Consider the following 20,606-nt stretch of genomic DNA (forward strand, 5'->3'; position numbering starts at 1 on the left):
AGTAGGTCTAAAGAAAATTGTTGACGTATGTGACAAGAGAATATTCACAAGTGTATGGGTATTTGTATGTGTGATTGTGCATGCGTGTGTGTGTGTTTCTGTGTGTATGTTTGTGTGTGTGTTTGTGTGTGTGTGTGTGTGTTTGTGTGTGTGTGTGTGTGCGTGTGGGTGTGTGTGTGTGCGTGTTTATTTTTGGCGGTAAGATAGTGTTATTTGATTCCTCAATTGTTTTTTGGATAAGTGAAACAGGTCTAAATGAGAAAATAATTTGTTGTATGTTCGTGCTAGACGTACACTTATAGAGCTTTTTGCATAATTTGTGTTACATTTTGGAACAACATTTCGGGGGCCCTTCCGCCCGGCGGGTCAGTTTATTTTCTCTTCTGGCAACTTATTGGGGAAACACAGCTCCACACTTTGACCGTCCCTATCGTGGCAACGCATCGCTCGCTTCACGTCTCTTCCTCTTTTTTCCCCCTATCCATGACAGTGCATAAAAGAAATGACGGTCGTACAGCGGTGCACACCCCCACCATTCCCACGCTGTTTGAGGTTGAGTTCGTTAACATCCGTGGACTCCACGCTAACCTCAATGCTGTCCACCACCATCTCGAGACAGCACGGCCAGCAATGTTGTTTCTGACGGAGACTCAAATACTCCGTCCTGTCGATACCAGCTACCTTAATTATCCCGGCTACATGCTTGAAGAATCCTTCAAAGCGAAAGCCGGAGTATGCTTGTTCGTCAGGACGGATGTTTGTTGTCACCGTCTGCGCTGCTTGGAGGACCCTTCCTTCTCCCTGTTAGTGGTACGTGTGGACTTGGTTCGTCAGAGTCGGGTCTACGTGTGCCTCTACAGATCCCACAATGGTGACTTGGAGACAAGCCGACTATTTGACCATCTTAGTCGGGTGGCAGATGCTGCGCAAGAGCAGTTTCCTAACGCGGAACTGGTGTTTTTGGGGGACTTTAACGCTCACCATGAATCATGGTTGAAGTCCTCCAAAACTGACCATGCGGGAAGGACTGCCCATGCTTTCGCTCTCACGCATGACTTGACCCAGTTGGTTGATCAGCCCACCAGGATCCCAGACATTGACGGGCAAGCGCCTTCCCTACTGGACCTTCTGCTGACTAGCCACCCGGTGGAATATCAGGTTGAGGTTCGGGCTCCACTTGGTTCTTCGGATCACTGCCTGATATCTACCAAAGTGCCACAGGCCAAGCTGCCGCCACCAACGGTAAGCAAACGTCGCATTTGGCACTATAAGTCGGCAGATTGGGACGGTTTGCGCGATTACTATGCGTCAGTCCCTTGGAAGGAGCGTTGCTTCAGTGAGAATGACCCGACAGCTAGCGCCGCTGCTATTGCTGGTGAGATCCTGTTGGGGATGGAATACTACATTCCTAACTCAGACCTCGCCAGTAAGGGTACGCGTAACCGTTGGTTCACTCGCGAATGTGCCGATGCTGTGTCTTCTAAGCAGGCGGCTTATCGCGCGTGGATCAATGGCTGCGTTAGTGGGGCATCTAACATTGACTCACTGAAAGCAACCTACAATAAAACTTCCAAGTCTTGTAGGAAGGCATACACAAGAGCGGATGCACAGCGCATTGCGCGGTTTGGCCATGACCTTATTTCACAACCTAGAGGCTCCCGTAGCTTCTGGCGTCTGACCAAATCTGTGCAAAGCAATTTCTGTCAACCTTCGCTGCCACCGCTCAGGTATCCGGACGGATCGCTAGCTCACAGTCCGCAGGAGAAAGCTGATCTTCTGGCAAACCTCTTTGCGGATAATTCCGTAATCAATGATTGTAGTGCGCTGCCACCAACAATTCCTTCATGTGGCTACACGATGCCTGACATCAAAATCAGGCAACGTGATGTACGTGCAGAGCTACAATCACTTGATGTGCGGAAAGCTAGCGGTCCCGATGGAATACCAGCCATAGTGCTGATGAAGTGTGCAGCGGAGCTGTCTCCTGTGTTAACGCGCCTGTTCCAGCTGTCTCTTTCTACAGGATGTGTGCCGGATTCTTGGAGAGAAGCTAATGTGCAAGCGGTTCCCAAAAAAGGGGATCGATCTGACCCGGCAAATTATCGGCCAATAGCTATCACCTCAGTTCTTTGTAAGGTGATGGAACGGATCTTAAACAACCAACTGATCCATTACCTAGAAGATCACTGTCTAATTAATGATCGTCAGTACGGGTTTCGACCGAAACGGTCCACAGGTGATCTTCTAGCGTACGTAACACACCTCTGGGGTGAAGCTATCGATAAGCGTGGAGAGTCGTTGGCCGTCAGCCTCGATATCTCCAAGGCTTTCGACAGAGTCTGGCACAGAAGTCTTCTCTCCAAGCTGCCGGCATACGGTCTGCCGGTTCAGCTCTGCACCTGGATTGCTAGCTTCCTACACAAGCGCAGCCTTCGCGTTCTAGTTGATGGTTGCGCTTCAAAATCCCATGTAGTGAATGCTGGAGTCCCCCAGGGGTCTGTGATATCCCCCACGCTCTTTCTTCTGCATATCAATGATATGCTCTCTCTCGGGAACATACATTGCTATGCAGATGACAGTACAGTGCACGGGGGATACCACGGACGCGCAGCGGCTGGACGGGCGGAAACTGAGGAGAGACGGAGGGATCTTGTTGTTGAGCTCGATAGGACGTTAGGACTCATCGCCAAATGGGGCTCTGACAATCTTGTTGAGTTTAACGCCAAGAAAACACAGGTGTGCGCTCTCACAGCGAAAAAGTCACCATTTTCCCCTCCTCCTTCCCTCTGTGGCACCACGCTGGAGATACATAGCAAAGTCGCCATACTGGGAATCGACGTTCGGTGCGACCTCAATCCAAAGGATCACATTGAGGCTGTTATAAAAACAGCCTCACGTAAACTCGGAGTCCTGAACAAGGTGCGGCGTTTTTTCACGCCTGCTCAACTGCTCCTGCTGTATAAAACACAGGTACGGTCCTGCGTTGAATATTGCTCGCACCTCTGGGATGGCTCCGCTAAGTACCTACTGGAGGCCTTGGATCGGTTGCAGCGACGTGCGGTTCGCATTATTGGCGATGTAAAGGTCACCAACACCCTCGAGCCTTTACAATTGCGTCGAGAGATAGCGGCACTCAGCGCTTTCTATCGAATGTGTCACGGCGAGTGCTCAGAGGAACTATTCTCCCTTATTCCTGCTTCCCCTTTCCTTCACAAGTCCACGCGTGCTGGTTCTCGATGTCACCGCCTAACTGTGACATCAATTCCATCGCGTACAAAGAAATTTGGCAACTCTTTTCTTTGTCGCACTTCCAAAACATGGAATTCTTTACCAGCGCACGTATTCCCCTCCTCTTATGACCTGGGTTCCTTCAAGCGAGGCGTGAAGAGGCATCTTGCGGGCCGGCAAGGCGGGGGCGGCTAGAGCAGATCACCTTTCCCAACTGCACTAGCCGTCGTCGCGTTTGGACTCTACTACCACTTACCATCAGGTGGAGCAGAGTCATTTGCCCTCCCGGACAATAAAAAAAAAAAAAAAAAAAAAACTAGTAGGTGGGGGTTACGCGATCTAAATGAGGAGGCATTTAGAGAGAATGCTGACACCAAACTGGGGCAATCCATCGTACCAGTTAAAATTGGTTGTAGTAACAGCATATCCTTTTGATTTCGTCTTTGCTCTAGCGAATCTAGTTTATAATAAATACAGGCTTCTCCATAACTGTCAAATTTTTTAAAATCTTTGTACGCTAAGTATTTGAGAAATTTATATTGTATAGATTCGAGTCTCTGAATATGATTTTTATATAGAGGTGACCATATACTACTTGCATATTCCAAGATACTTCGAACGTATGCAAATATAATAATATTGAATGCATAAAAATACTCTACGTATTTTTATGCATTCAATATTATTAAATGATTGCGTTGCTCGCTTAATAAAACCAAGTTGTTTATACGCCCTATTTGTTACTGCATCAATGTGTTCAATCATTGAAACTTTAGTGTCAATTTTAATGCCTAGATCTGTAACGGTGGATTTTTTAGCAATGGTCGCGTCATTGATTTTATAGGCGAAATTAATTTTTGTTTTTTTACGAGTCAGAGTTATATGATGACATTTCTTAACGTTTACTCTAATTCTGTTTTTCGCGTAGTATTTTGTCAGGGTATTTAAATCATCTTGTAATTTAAGGCAATCCTCGTATGATCTTATTTTAAAGTAGACTTTTTTATCGTCAGCGAACATCAAATAGTGTGAATGTTTGAAACAGTTGCCGATGTCAAAAAGATATGCATTGTATAGAAGGGGCCCCAAAATGGATCCTTGAGGGACCCCTGATGATATGAATACAAAATCACTTCTAGCACTGCCTGTTACTACTGCCTGCATACGATTTTTTATATAAGATGTCAACCATCGAAGCAAGTTTCCGTTTATCCCAAGAGTATTAAGTTTATGAAGTAATATCACGTGATCTACGCGGTCGAACGCTTTTTCAAAATCTGTGTAGATGACATCTACTTGGCATCTTTCATCCATACTTTGCAGTATAAAGTCTGTGAAGATGGCCAAATTGGGAGTACCACACTGGAAAGTTATTCTTGAATTTCGTTTCTATTGGAACGAAATTTTTAATAGCGTCTTAAAATTGCGTAAAACGTGTCGATAACTCCGACCATTGAATCTGCTTTTAATATGTCGAACCAATTAATCCTAGATAGATATTCATTTATTTTTGCATAATCCCCCTTGAAAAAATTAGGTTTTATGACAGGTTTTTTGCGCAAGTTACGAATCTGCAGATTGGCGAGATTGAATTGAAGACATGGATGATACGGGTCCTCTAAGACGAATGGGCAGGGGCAGTGATAAACATCAAAATTTATGTTGCTAAATATCAGATCCAAGGTTCTGTCTTTATTATTGACAACTGTATTATGTTGTTTCAAATCAGAAAGATTGCATATGTCAATAAAATTCTCCGTAGCGTTTTGTACATTGGCTGGTCCTTGTTTTTGTATTATAGGTCCACTATCTGATCATTTAACATTCGGTAGATTGAAGTCACCAGCTAGAATGATGTAGTCATTTGGTTGCTTGGAAGTGATTTCAGCTAGACGGGATGCTATTGATTCAAGGCGAGATGATAATAGGTCATCTGGAGGCGCGTAGATTAACCCAATATGAATGTTTCGATGTCCTTGATTTTTCAAATGTTCACTTGGTATAGTTACCCAAAGGGATTCGACTCCGTGACAAGCCCATTCACTACGGTGTTGGATGTGTAATTTCTTTAGGGCACATAGAAGTACACCACCACCCTTTCTTTTTGTGGAAGTTTAAATATTTCGGTCGCATCTTGGGATATCGTATCTGCTGTCGCAGATTTCACTTGTCGTTTTGTATCACAATGCTGTACTAGCTAAATTAAATTAAAATATTGACTTATAATTACAAATGTGTGCGATGACTCGTACATAAAGAATGGTAATTTTTTCTTACAACGCCAATGTCTATGGGCGGTGGTGAGCATTCTGCCCGTGCTAACCTTTTTTCTATAAACTTTAGATTCGCTTTTGTCTTGAACGGTTTTGATTAAGTTCTGGTGATATAAGCTATTTAAGTCACAGTGGATAGCTTTCTTAATAGTCTTATTAAGAGCGTTAATCTTACGCGGTGTCCTGCGTGAGCGATGAACGCGACGCGACGCGACGCAACACGGCGCGACGTAATGCGACGCGATGCTATCGCCTTGTCCTACGTGGACGGCTCAACGCGAACGCGATTGCGAAACGATCCGATGCGAATTTAATGCGGTGTGGAGCGATGCAGCTACTCTGTCCTACGTGCGCGCGAACCGTCCCTTCCGCGCTCTCCGCCGCCGTTCAGTTCAATTGGCATTAAACCTTTGTCATGGACGGACGGAAAGTAATGTTGTTGGAAAATTCATATCTTAAATATGAGATATTGAAGAAGTGTGTACAGCAGAGAAGTAGAACTAATACTGTGTACTTAGAAAGGCATATTCATGGGGAATTTCATAATTTATACCAGGATTTACGTACTCAACCCTTGTTGTTCAAGGAATATTGTCGAATGTTACCTACAACGTTTGACTATATTGTACAAGCCATCAAACCTGTTCTGCAATTTACTACAACTAATTTTCAGCAACCTATTTCTGTAGAAGAACGACTTATGGTGTCTTTGATGTAAGAAAACTATGAAATAAATGTTAGAGGGTACATTTAATATTAAGTTCCATTAGGTAAATAGGTACATAATTGCAATACTTTCACAAAGATGTGTAATAGCCATGTTGTTGAGCACTGGAATGTGGTGGGTTTAACTTTGACAGCTCTCTTAGAAGAAACTCTTGCATCTGCGTTCTAAAATGTAATTTGTTGAGTGATGGCAACTGTTTAATGTAAGGTAATATTGATTTGAACCAAAGTCGTCGTCAGTCGTCAGTATTATCTGGTTGATCTTCGCGAAGAATTTTAATTTTTTCTCTCTCAATATCGAGAAATGCTTCGAGACTTATATCTTTTCATTTGCGTGTTTGCCTTGTGATAGCTGGCAACAAGGACGAAGAGGAAGGTACTGGCAACGAGGATGAAGGCGAAGGACCTGGCAACGAAGGTGAAGGCGGAGGATCTTGTTGTAGGTTGTTATCTATAGACATGTTGGTATTTCTTCTAAAATAGACGTAGATTCAGGGAGCTGGGTGTTGTCATTGCAGATGCGTTCATGTTACGAAACACATGCCCGAACCTTCAGAAGATAGCTTTAAAAACATAGCGCAATGCTTTTGGGACAGATGGCAGTTTCCTAATTGCATTGGATGTATTGACGGAAAGCACATTCGCATAATAAAACCAAAAAAGAGTGGTTCTATGTATTATAATTACAAATCCTTTTTTTCGATTGGATTGCTAGCAGTCACTGACGCAAATTATAAGTTTGTAATGATAAATGTGGGTTCCTATGGAAAAGACAACGATGCCGGTGTTTTTGAGGAATGCCCCTTTCGAAGAGCAATAGAACAAGGAAGACTAAAAATACCTAAAGAACAAGTATTACCGGGTTCTAATATCATAGCTCCGTATGTGCTCCTTGGTGATGCGGCGTTTCCTCTAAAGAAATACCTATTGCGACCTTTTCCAGAAAAGTCAACGCTTAAAGGCGACGTCAAAGATAATTATAACTATCGCTTATCTCGAGCTAGAATGGTGGTGGAATGTTCTTTTGGTTCAATAACTTCAGAATTCAGATTCATTAACTTCTAAATTCAGAATTCTACATAAATCTATCGAAACTAATGTTACAAATGCAGTTCATATCGTCAAAGCAATATGTTTACTACACAATATTATAAGGGATCTTGAATCAATAAATGAGAATGAGTTAATGTCTTTCCGAAAAGCATATCAAAATATGTCACAAACACAAAGACATAATTCTCAAAGAACATACAATGCTACATCACGAGCAGCCGCACAGGCAAGAGAAAACTTTAAACTGTATTTTGAGCAACATCCTTTGCCAATATTGTAATAATAATAAAGAAATATGTTGTACTTACTTGTAGTCCCAATTATTTTAGCCCCAGCCTCCCATTCGCGGTGCGATAATAACCGGTTGTGATAACTTTTATTCCTTTTGTCCCATAATGTAGGACGTTCTTGGATAGCATTAATAAGAAGTTCTACTTCCGACATTACAATTTTTGCTTGAAAAAAATATGGCCAACGCGTCCACTTCGCGCGAACAAATCAAGCCAACTGATCGCGTTCGCTTCGTCTCGCACCGCGTCGCGCCGCACCCTACGTGCGTTTGGTCACGTAGGCCACTTCAATAGGATAAATATTGTTTTCGCGCCGCACCGCGCCGCATCGCGTTTGCGTCCAAATCGCACACGTAGGACGCTGCGTATACGCGACAAATGTCCTACGTGATTTTGGTCATTACTTCTCGAATCATGGAGTACTTCCTGTACAGTACAATTTTGCTTGAAAGTTCATATTTAAAGTACAGACTTTTAAAAAAATATCGTAAAAAACACAGAAAGAAAACAAATATAATATTTTTACAAAGAAAAACATTTGGCGAGTTCCATCATTTATATCCAAAATTAAGAAACGATTCTAAAATGTTTAAACAATATTGTGGAGTGTTACCGTCTTACTACTTTTGATTACATTATTGCTTATATTAAGTCTGAATTTCAATTAAAAACAACAAATTTTCAAAAACCTATTTCTATTGAAGAAAGATTACTCTTGACATTGCGGTGAGTACATAGAAATGAAACTACATAATATTGTATTATTGAAAATATGTATTCTTAGAGGAAAATCCCTCTCAACCTAGTACATCGGCGCGATGACGTCAGGTGGAAGGGATAGCAACACGAGAACGGAGCAATACCGTGCGGCGCTTCACTTTTGTATCGGCGCTGGGGCGAGACGGTTGTGTGGTTGTGCTCTTTTTTCTGTTCGGCTGTTATCGGGTCAACATCTCGGCAAAGTCATTCTGTCCGTTGGGTTTTTTGTTAGATTGTTCCGTAATTTTTGTAATAGTTTCAGAGATGTTTCATTATTATTATTATTATTATTATGGACTGTCGTACGGGCCGTTGCGTGCGGCGGTCGTTGAATTGTTTAACATATTTATGCAAGTGTTATATGTATATGCAGTGATAAAATAAAACTTCAAACTTAATTTATTATTATTTATTTCACCGTATTTCACTAGCGAAACAATAAGTGCAAAAATTTACAAGTGATCTAATATAATAACTTTAAAACGGTAAAAAAGTGTAAAAAAAAAAAAAAAACAATTACCTTATATTCCAAAATAGATTACATCTCTGATTTATACATACTGCATAACAATTTAATATATACGTATAAACACGATATAAAATACAACTATTCGTAGTATTTGGTTATTTACACGTGCATAACCATAACGAAAATGGCAAATAAATGCAGTAGCTGCGGAAAGTTTTTAGCTGCGGCCGATAGTGTGAAATGTGTACGGTGCTCCTGTTTATTCCACCGAGCTTGTGTAATGAACTCCAGCCCAGATGCAAGGGTACCAAAGTGGATTTGTAAGGGCTGTAAGCCGAAGCCGTGTTCTCCTGCTTTAGTCACCGACACAGCTTCCACGCAAGGGGAACTTGTATCACACACCGAACTTCCCCCATCTCTGTCAGGAATTGAAGATCCACTTATCGTGAGCTCACTTTTAGACCAAATGAAGCTCCTTCGGGTTGAATTGACCGCAGTGACGCATGAGGTGTCTTCGTTTAGGCAGGAGCTCGCGTTATTAAAAGGTACGTTAAGCGAAGTAGGTAAAAGGGTCGACAGCGTAGAAGCACGATTGACTCAACTTGAGAATAAAGCACCGTGCACCATTTCAGAGAGCCATTTACTGGAAGATTTTGCCAAGTTGAAGTCGGATCTTAATGAGCGCGAACAGTCGTGTCTATTAAACGACATCGAGATTACAGGTATCACAGAACGGAATGAGGAAAATCTGCATCATGTCACAGGCCTTATTGCAAGTAAAATCGGAGTCACCTTGGACGAGCGCGACGTTGTTTACGTTGAACGCTCAGGACCGCGGCCGGCTTATAATGAAACCGGTGAACGATCTCGCCCGCGCCCTATCGTAGTGCGACTAGCGCGCCGCTCGATTCGCGATCAACTACTGCGAGCGGCGCGCGTGCGACGCGGGGCTGATACAACGGGCCTTGAAATAGACAAGGAACCCAAGCGGTTTTATATAAATGAGCGTCTGACAAAAACAAACCGTGTCTTGTTCTATCATGCACGAGAGGAAGGCCGTCGCAATGGGTGGCGTTATATTTGGACCCGCGAGGGGCGAATATATGCGCGGCGGAGTAAAGATACTGCGGCTCAAAGGATAAAAACACAAAATGATATTTCTAAGGTTTTTGTATCAACACGGGTTTGAGCTCTGATTTAATCTCGATGATTGTAAAAATATATATAGCATATTTAATGAAATTAATAGGTAGGAAGATTTATTTTATAGTTTGTTTTTTAAAATTATATTCTATTAATGTTAGTTGGATTATTTTTTCACTTAAGGTCTTAAAAATAAGTTCTCGCAGCAGTGTAATATACAACAACCAGACATTATACATACTGAGCCCATATAACTATAAAATACAAGGAGGTATTGTTTACATTGTGTGTTACTTGGTATTATTAATTGAATATTTTAAAATCATTAATTTATTTTTACTATTTCAACAGGTAACATTAGTTAGCAATTTTATTTATAAATGATTAGACCGCGCAATTTAAAAGTTGGTTTCCTGAATCCGTGTTCTCTAGGAACTAATCATGAGGAATTCATAGTCGCAGTAGAAAGGCATAATGTGGACGTTCTGGGCCTAAATGAGACTTGGCTGAAGGCTGGAGAAGATGGCCGTGCTCCTATTATACCGGGTTACAAATTACAGCATATACCTCGCCCACAAAACATACGCGCACGCGGTGGCGGCGTAGGATTTTATGTCAGAAAAGGCCTGAATGTTCGCACCCTCAGTCACCCTCCCTCCCCTTGCGTTGAGCAGATGTGGATATGCTATAAAAGTCGAGGTAAAAACTTAGTAATAGGAACGGCATATAGGCCACCATGGTTAAGTGTACAAACATTTTTTGATGCTTTGTACGAGACTTTATCCTTGTTTACGTGGCGGGATCAGCTCATCATCATTGGAGATTTTAATATTAATTATTTTGATAAAAATAACAAAAACAGTAAATTACTCACTGACTTCTTAAATAGTTTAAATTTGACGCAACACATTAATGAGCCAACGCATTTCACAAATCGCAGTGAAACTCTCTTAGATTTGTTTTGTACCGATGCAGATATTTGTCAGGTCTGGGTTGATTATGTATGCACTTTAAGCAGTCACTCATTTATATCTTGTGACGTCACTATAACTAGAGATAAATTTACACCAAAAAAATTTTTTTACAGGGACATTACATCTATAGATCCAAGTGAATTAGACAAATGTCTGGCACTTGTGAACTGGGACTGCATTGCCGGACTTCAATGCGTAGATGATATGGTAGGGCAATTTAATACAGAGATTCGACGCATTTATGACACACTTGCACCTCTAAAATCCTTGCACTCTAAGTTCCGTCATTATCCCTGGATCACATCTATTATTAAGTTTATGATGAGACTACGGGATATTGCGCATATAAGAGCACGTAAAAGTAAAATAGACTCGCACATTAATTATTATAAAGATTTGAAAAATATAGTTCGTGTTTCAATTAAAAATGAAAAAAAGGCTTATTTCGAAACTTTTATTAATCAAAATTTAAAAAATGCAAAAATTCTTTGGAAACACATTAAATATAATGTTAACATCAATAGAAAAGGTGATCTGATTCTACCAGAACAGTTACGTGACCCAAATGAAGTTAATAATTTTTTCCTTGCAATTCCCGGTAGTCTAAATGCGGATCGATTACTTATTGAATATTTTCAACGCAATAAATTTAGTGACGCAAGCTTTTACTTGAAAACAGTTACAGAATCCGAAATTTTTAAAATTATTAAAACATTAACTTCTAATGCAATCGGGGCAGATGGGATCTCTCTGGACATGATATTACCAACCCTGCAATACACAATAAAGGTAATTACTGCAATCGTCAACTCCTCCATATTAACATCCAAATTCCCAGATCTTTGGTGCAAAGCTATTGTAAGACCTATACCTAAGATCGACACGCCCTTAGAATTTAAAGATTTACGTCCAATAAGCATTCTACCATGTTTGTCCAAGATTCTTGAAAAAGTTGTATGCAATCAACTAAGAGACTTTTTGGAGTTAAATAAAATTTTGCCAGATAAACAATCAGGATTTAGGAAAAATCGAGGGACTACGACTGCTTTAGCAGACGTTGTCGATGATATTCTATCTGCTCGAGACAGGGGCGAGGGTACTATACTAGTACTCCTAGACTACTCTCGTGCGTTTGACACCATAAACATTCCATTGTTGATATCAAAGCTGTCATATTATGGGTTCGACGACAAAACTGTACAATGGTTTGCGAGTTATATGAGTTGCCGCAGCCAATACGTAGAGATTAAGTCAGAAGATGGGAGTGTTGCTAAATCTGACATAAGGCATGTAACTAGAGGAGTACCACAAGGCTCTATTTTAGGACCAATTTTATTTACGATTTATACAACTGATATTGTAAAACAAATTAATCACTGCAACTATCACTTGTATGCTGATGATCTGCAGTTGTATATTTCTTTTAAGCCATGTAAGGTACAAGCAGCTTTGCAACAACTCAACCAAGATTTGGATCGTATAGCCCGTTGGTCAATTTCAAACACGCTAGAAATGAACCCTAACAAAACTAAATACATGATACTTGGTACAGAGCGGCAAATTCAAATTATTAGTAATTGTGATCCAAATATTGATATAAAAGGTGTACGTATACAAAGGGTGACTGAAGCGCGCAACCTAGGTGTTCTATTTGACGAGGAACTTCGTTTTGAAAAGCATGTAAATAATATTGCCAAAAACTGTTTTTATAGGTTAAAAATTCTTTATAATATTAGAGACTCCATTTCTACCAAAGTACGCATTAGACTTTGTGAGGCGTTAGTTCTTTCTAAATTTAATTATGCAGATGTAGTTATAGGGCCCCGTTTACTTGAACGTACAAAAAAAAATCATCCAACGAGTCCAGAACGCCTGCGCTCGCTACTGCTTTAAAATACCGCCACGTACACATATCACACCATATTTAAATAATGCTAACATCTTAAAAATGAATTATCGTATGCAATTACATTTCGCTACGTTACTTTTTGGCACTATAAAATACCAGGTTCCACCTTACCTCTATCATAAATTACAGTGGTTAGGAAATAATGATAGTGAGCATGTCACTAGAGCGTCATTGATAAAACTTAGAATGCCAATACATAGAACGGTGAGTTTCCGAGGAAGCTTTAGGTTCTGCGCCACTAGGTGCTGGAATGACCTGCCTCCTCCTCTTCGTAACCTGAAAACAATAACAAATTTCAGACATAAATATAAATTATTTTTATTAGAAAAACAAAAAGATTGTAGTTAATTATTGCCTATTATTATTAATCAAAATGTTATATAATTCATATATGTATTTGTTAATTTATTTAATTTGGTTCTCTAACAATGAGTATGTGTAACAATAACGTATGTATTTGTATCTATATATGTGTGTATGAATATATACATATATAATTATTACATATTTTTAAAGATCGAATTACGCGAACCTGTCTGTTTGCGGCACGAAAGCAATAGGCTAGGTCTGGTCAGCGCTTGGGGAACTCATCCCTTGACCTTGGCTTCCTCGTACACTTCCACTGTTTTAACCGCCCGTTTTTTACTGTAACCGTCTATCCTCCTTTGCTTGTATGTAACTTTTAAATCCCTAACCTAAAAAAAAAAGAAGGCAAGATAAATTACTTATGTCTAGAATATTAATCATTGGCCAAGTCAATATGTGTGTAAACACAACAATGAATACTATATATACAATTTCTTACCTGATATTGTTCTGTCCAATTTTAACCTTGAATCAATATGTTAATTGTGTCACTATTTGCATTTGTTGTAATGTTCGTGAATGTGGGACAAGCGAGCGGCGCGCGGGAAATACGGTGTTTGCTGTCAGACGCTGCATTCATACTTAATAAAACCCAATATCGCTTATGCCGTCCTCCCGCGCGCCCCGATACGCCCCGCGCCGCTGAGCGCTGGCGCGACAATTAAACATAATTTTTTTGTCCTTAGTTCTTTATATTATATAAATTTACTTTCTATGTTTGGTTCCTTCATGTTCAATTTTTATAAATTTATATTGTTTTTTTTTTCCTTTTAAATTATATCTTTTATCTGCAACGGCTGTCAGTAATGACATTAGGAGGCCACTGAAAATCAGTGTAGAAGCTAACATGTTTCTACGTATACTGAGTGGTCTCCTTTTGGCTGAATTACACTGCTGCGCACTTATACATACCTACTACTATTTCTTTTCTAAGTAATTTTTGTTTATTTGTTATTTTTTTTCTTTTTTTTTTTCTCTTTTGTTTTTCATTTTTTGTTGTGTGTATAATTTTTGTATTACATAGAATAAGTGTCTTTTTGTTCTGTTTTAATTACTATACATTTTGTGTCTGTAGTAGTGTAATTTATTCAGCCATGATCCATGCAGTGACGGAGTAAGAATACAATTCACTGCCCCTCTCTCTCCCATGGGTGTCGTAAGAGGCGACTAAGGGACATCTGAGCGACCATCTGCTCATCTGGTGGTAGGATGTCAATCATCCGCCTGGCTTGTTACCACCGTACGCATGGTGAAACACTCGTGAAGTGGCTGCTTGCAGCCGCGTTTCGAGATCAGCCGGCGTACAGCCAGTGCCCGAGCGCGCATTGTCGCGATAAGAGTTGGTCCGGTGGATGTTGCTGTTGAACCAATGCTGGAGGAAAGTATATTGACCCGCCGGTCAGGGAGACCCGTAGAAACGGTTGTTCCGCTGGCCGCCCGTGGCAGAGTACAGGGGCCCAAGCGTTCCTAACCAGCTCGCGAGGCTGCCCCACCAGGCCACGCATAATCCCGGTGTGGACCGTCGTGCCGGTTGGTGACCGGACGGTGGGGTCCCGGCGGCCACTACCGGGAGGGTTCGGGGGCCCTTCCGCCCGGCGGGTCAGTTTATTTTCTCTTCTGGCAACTTATTGGGGAAACACAGCTCCACACTTTGACCGTCCCTATCGTGGCAACGCATCGCTCGCTTCACGTCTCTTCCTCTTTTTTCCCCCTATCCATGACAGTGCATAAAAGAAATGACGGTCGTACAGCGGTGCACACCCCCACCATTCCCACGCTGTTTGAGGTTGAGTTCGTTAACATCCGTGGACTCCACGCTAACCTCAATGCTGTCCACCACCATCTCGAGACAGCACGGCCAGCAATGTTGTTTCTGACGGAGACTCAAATACTCCGTCCTGTCGATACCAGCTACCTTAATTATCCCGGCTACATGCTTGAAGAATCCTTCAAAGCGAAAGCCGGAGTATGCTTGTTCGTCAGGACGGATGTTTGTTGTCACCGTCTGCGCTGCTTGGAGGACCCTTCCTTCTCCCTGTTAGTGGTACGTGTGGACTTGATTCGTCAGAGTCGGGTCTACGTGTGCCTCTACAGATCCCACAATGGTGACTTGGAGACAAGCCGACTATTTGACCATCTTAGTCGGGTGGCAGATGCTGCGCAAGAGCAGTTTCCTAACGCGGAACTGGTGTTTTTGGGGGACTTTAACGCTCACCATGAATCATGGTTGAAGTCCTCCAAAACTGACCATGCGGGAAGGACTGCCCATGCTTTCGCTCTCACGCATGACTTGACCCAGTTGGTTGATCAGCCCACCAGGATCCCAGACATTGACGGGCAAGCGCCTTCCCTACTGGACCTTCTGCTGACTAGCCACCCGGTGGAATATCAGGTTGAGGTTCGGGCTCCACTTGGTTCTTCGGATCACTGCCTGATATCTACCAAAGTGCCACAGGCCAAGCTGCCGCCACCAACGGTAAGCAAACGTCGCATTTGGCACTATAAGTCGGCAGATTGGGACGGTTTGCGCGATTACTATGCGTCAGTCCCTTGGAAGGAGCGTTGCTTCAGTGAGAATGACCCGACAGCTAGCGCCGCTGCTATTGCTGGTGAGATCCTGTTGGGGATGGAATACTACATTCCTAACTCAGACCTCGCCAGTAAGGGTACGCGTAACCGTTGGTTCACTCGCGAATGTGCCGATGCTGTGTCTTCTAAGCAGGCGGCTTATCGCGCGTGGATCAATGGCTGCGTTAGTGGGGCATCTAACATTGACTCACTGAAAGCAACCTACAATAAAACTTCCAAGTCTTGTAGGAAGGCATACACAAGAGCGGATGCACAGCGCATTGCGCGGTTTGGCCATGACCTTATTTCACAACCTAGAGGCTCCCGTAGCTTCTGGCGTCTGACCAAATCTGTGCAAAGCAATTTCTGTCAACCTTCGCTGCCACCGCTCAGGTATCCGGACGGATCGCTAGCTCACAGTCCGCAGGAGAAAGCTGATCTTCTGGCAAACCTCTTTGCGGATAATTCCGTAATCAATGATTGTAGTGCGCTGCCACCAACAATTCCTTCATGTGGCTACACGATGCCTGACATCAAAATCAGGCAACGTGATGTACGTGCAGAGCTACAATCACTTGATGTGCGGAAAGCTAGCGGTCCCGATGGAATACCAGCCATAGTGCTGATGAAGTGTGCAGCGGAGCTGTCTCCTGTGTTAACGCGCCTGTTCCAGCTGTCTCTTTCTACAGGATGTGTGCCGGATTCTTGGAGAGAGGCTAATGTGCAAGCGGTTCCCAAAAAAGAGGATCGATCTGACCCGGCAAATTATCGGCCAATAGCTATCACCTCAGTTCTTTGTAAGGTGATGGAACGGATCTTAAACAACCAACTGATCCATTACCTAGAAGATCACTGTCTAATTAATGATCGTCAGTACGGGTTTCGACCGAAACGGTCCACAGGTGATCTTCTAGCGTACGTAACACACCTCTGGGGTGAAGCTATCGATAAGCGTGGAGAGTCGTTGGCCGTCAGCCTCGATATCTCCAAGGCTTTCGACAGAGTCTGGCACAGAAGTCTTCTCTCCAAGCTGCCGGCATACGGTCTGCCGGTTCAGCTCTGCACCTGGATTGCTAGCTTCCTACACAAGCGCAGCCTTCGCGTTCTAGTTGATGGTTGCGCTTCAAAATCCCATGTAGTGAATGCTGGAGTCCCCCAGGGGTCTGTGATATCCCCCACGCTCTTTCTTCTGCATATCAATGATATGCTCTCTCTCGGGAACATACATTGCTATGCAGATGACAGTACAGTGCACGGGGGATACCACGGACGCGCAGCGGCTGGACGGGCGGAAACTGAGGAGAGACGGAGGGATCTTGTTGTTGAGCTCGATAGGACGTTAGGACTCATCGCCAAATGGGGCTCTGACAATCTTGTTGAGTTTAACGCCAAGAAAACACAGGTGTGCGCTCTCACAGCGAAAAAGTCACCATTTTCCCCTCCTCCTTCCCTCTGTGGCACCACGCTGGTGATACATAGCAAAGTCGCCATACTGGGAATCGACGTTCGGTGCGACCTCAATCCAAAGGATCACATCGAGGCTGTTATAAAAACAGCCTCACGTAAACTCGGAGTCCTGAACAAGGTGCGGCGTTTTTTCACGCCTGCTCAACTGCTCCTGCTGTATAAAACACAGGTACGGTCCTGCGTTGAATATTGCTCGCACCTCTGGGATGGCTCCGCTAAGTACCTACTGGAGGCCTTGGATCGGTTGCAGCGACGTGCGGTTCGCATTATTGGCGATGTAAAGGTCACCAACACCCTCGAGCCTTTACAATTGCGTCGAGAGATAGCGGCACTCAGCGCTTTCTATCGAATGTGTCACGGCGAGTGCTCAGAGGAACTATTCTCCCTTATTCCTGCTTCCCCTTTCCTTCACAAGTCCACGCGTGCTGGTTCTCGATGTCACCGCCTAACTGTGACATCAATTCCATCGCGTACAAAGAAATTTGGCAACTCTTTTCTTTGTCGCACTTCCAAAACATGGAATTCTTTACCAGCGCACGTATTCCCCTCCTCTTATGACCTGGGTTCCTTCAAGCGAGGCGTGAAGAGGCATCTTGCGGGCCGGCAAGGCGGGGGCGGCTAGAGCAGATCACCTTTCCCAACTGCACTAGCCGTCGTCGCGTTTGGACTCTACTACCACTTACCATCAGGTGGAGCAGAGTCATTTGCCCTCCCGGGCAATAAAAAAAAAAAAAAAAAGCCAATAAAGATTATTATTATTATTATTATTAGTTTTCGTTTAATTTAATTTTGGTTTGTTAAATTTAATTGCTTTCAAAGTAGATTCGTTTTGTAAATTGTTTTCTAGAGGGTAGTAAATAAATTTGTATTTAAAAAAATAACTTCTTGTCTTATTTCTAAGAGTATTTTAATTATTATGAAATTATCACTGAGATGAATCACCAGAAGTGAAGTAACCCATCATTGAAGATTCTGTGTTTGATGGGGTATTCAATTTTGATATTTCGTTGATGAGCATCTCCTGAACCTGAGTCCGAAATAATAATTTATTCAAAGATGGTAGCTTTTCATATACGGCATTATAGACTTGAACCAGTTCAAGTCGTCGTTGTCTTCATTTAAATTTTTCTTCATTAGGTCTATCTTTTCTCGTTCGAGTGTTTTAAAGATTTCTTCAATACTTTTTGCTGCACCTTCTTGTACCTTTTGGTTAGCCAACGTTCCAATAGTTCGCGATGGGGTATACGACGGTCCAGGTGTCGAGGTATCATGTAGTATCTATGCCGAAATAGCATTTTGTGGAGTTGCAGCATCAGTCGTAGGGCCATCAATTGTTGTCAAATTGGTATCATCTGTATTGAACTGCGATTCATCGGTTTGCGTATTGTATGCCGATTGCTCAGAAAGAATAGACATCATTATATCATCATCAATAATGTCGTTCTCATCTAATATTTTATTTTGAATATTACTCGTAGTTTTACGAGGTTTCAAAATTGTCTTTAAAAATTGCATTAATTCAAAATGTGGCCAATCGCCTTATTATTAACCATTTTGATCTGCGTCCGAACCCGATCTTGGCTTTTCTACTTTTTTAAGCTCTCTGTTATAGGAATCTCTTAAATTCTTCCACTTCTTTTTTACATCATCAGCTGAAATTAAAACAATATTATTGTTTACAGATATTTAGTTACTGGAACACCATATAGAAAGTTATCATTCAATTTCCGTATATCAAAAACTGCCATTTTAAACATAGTGAAAGAAGTGTGTACTGCAATTTGGAAGACTTTAGTAATAAAACATATGCCTATACCTACAACGGAACTGTGGAAAAGTATCGCAAAAGATTTCTGGGAGAAATGGCAATTTCCTAATTGCATTGGTAGCCTTGATGGCAAACACGTACGTATTAAGAAACCAAAAAAATCTGGTTCTATTTACTACAATTATAAGGGATTTTTCTCTATTGTATTACTAACTGATGCTAACTATAAATTCATAATGGTTGATATTGGGGCCTATGGAAAAGATAACGACGCTGGAGTTTTTGACGCATGTACTTTAAGACAAGCAATAGAACATCAAAAATTACAAATACCGGAACCCGATTTTTTACCTAATACCCTCATTAAAGCGCCTTTTGTATTTGTGGATGATGCTGCATTCCCATTAAAAACATACCTTCTGAAGCCTTATGCACAAAAAAATGTCAGTGAGGGAGATATTAAAGAGCGGTTCAACTATAGATTGTCTCGAGCGAGGATGGTCGTTGAGTGTTCTTTTGGTTCAATAGCGTCAAGATTTGGATTACATGATTAAAATTTATAATACTAAATAATACTAATAAGAAATACATTGATGAAAATACAATTAACACTATAAAAGCTATAACTCTACTTCACAATATACGTGATCTTGAGAGTAATTGCGAAAATTTGACGTCAACTTCATCCCCTGATCCTCGAAGATCAAGAAGATATAATGCCTCAAGTCAAGCAGCCATACATACAAGAGAGATATTCGCGAATTATTTTAATGAACATTGAAGGTTTCGTCACTTAGCGGAAGTGGCAGGCCAGAAGAACAGCCAGCCACCTAACGATTAACAAAATGATTGCAAGAGTAAATTACTAAACTTAATAATAATGTAAATAAACCTGTGCATTCTACTGCTTCGGCAACATTCTTCCAACTTCTTTGTACTAATAAACGATTCCTATAATGTTTATGTTTTTTGTCCCACAACAATCTTTACTCACGCACTGCGGCGATCAACGCTTCTGAATCAACCATTACATATATTAATTTTCTTCTTAGAGCGAAAAATGTTATAGTTTGTGTTGTCGCATCTGGTCGCCCTCAAAATAATTGCACGTTACGTCGCGTCTCGCCGCAGACTGTCATATAGGCCGCATGCCGTAGGGTATGCCGTTGAGTTGATCGCGTTCGTCGCATTCGCAGCGTCGCGTCGCGTCGTGTTCGTCGCTCACGCAGGACACCACGTTACGTCCCATTTTGTACACTGCACTTCCTCTAGAAGTTCATAAAGCGCAAGGCTTTATTATCGACATTAAAAATACGAGTTTCGCAAAAACCCAGAGCCCTTGTATGGCAGCCGTTTCTCATCCTGAGATTCTTAGCATCATCCATCCCGACGGAACCGAGCCGGTACTGCAACTGGGAATAGCCGGGCTGCTGGGGACTGAGGGCCGTCGATCTGGTGCGGTATTCATTTTGAGGGTCACGCTAGCCAGGCGGTATGGCGAGTTTTGCGATTAAATTGGCCTGCTGCACACTTGCCCCGCCCACGAGGAGAGAAACTGGTGAGCAGCACCAGTTACCGGGACGGGGCCGCTGGGTGGTGTGACTCGGAATTGA

General features: G+C 42.2%; 1 long non-coding RNA gene across 1 annotated transcript; it reads right to left on the bottom strand.

Moving 5' to 3' along the window:
• Window positions 1-11,993: 11,993 nt before the first annotated feature.
• Window positions 11,994-13,834, bottom strand: LOC125075713. Its single transcript, XR_007120227.1, has 3 exons — window positions 13,630-13,834; window positions 13,357-13,519; window positions 11,994-13,100 (listed from the first exon to the last, which is right to left on the bottom strand). It is a non-coding gene; the product is annotated as an uncharacterized LOC125075713 (long non-coding RNA).
• Between the last annotated feature and the right edge of the window lie 6,772 nt (window positions 13,835-20,606).

The sequence above is a fragment of the Vanessa atalanta genome, chromosome W, assembly GCF_905147765.1.
Source record: "Vanessa atalanta chromosome W, ilVanAtal1.2, whole genome shotgun sequence".
Taxonomy (NCBI): domain Eukaryota; kingdom Metazoa; phylum Arthropoda; class Insecta; order Lepidoptera; family Nymphalidae; genus Vanessa; species Vanessa atalanta.